Raw genomic sequence first — 316 nt, 5'->3', positions numbered from 1 at the left:
TTTTTTTTTTTTTTTGCAGGGGGGGATGGGGGTGGGGAGAGTTTGTTGGTTACTGTTTCAATTTCTTTGCTGCTTATCAGTCTGCTCAATTTTTCTATTACTTCCTGTTTCAGTTTTGGTAATTTATATGTTTCTAGGAATTTATCCATTTCTTCCAGGTTGTTCAATTTGTTGACATATAGTTTTTCATAATATTCTCTTATAATTGTTTGTATTTCTGTGGTGTTAGTTGTTTTTGCTCCTCTCTCATTTGTGATGTTATTTTTTGGGTCCTTTTTTCTTTTTGATCAGTCTGGTTAAAATATTTTATTTTTTT

Source organism: Ailuropoda melanoleuca, chromosome 20 (assembly GCF_002007445.2).
Source record: "Ailuropoda melanoleuca isolate Jingjing chromosome 20, ASM200744v2, whole genome shotgun sequence".
NCBI lineage: Eukaryota > Metazoa > Chordata > Mammalia > Carnivora > Ursidae > Ailuropoda > Ailuropoda melanoleuca.
Note: the sequence above shows the minus strand (reverse complement) of the source record.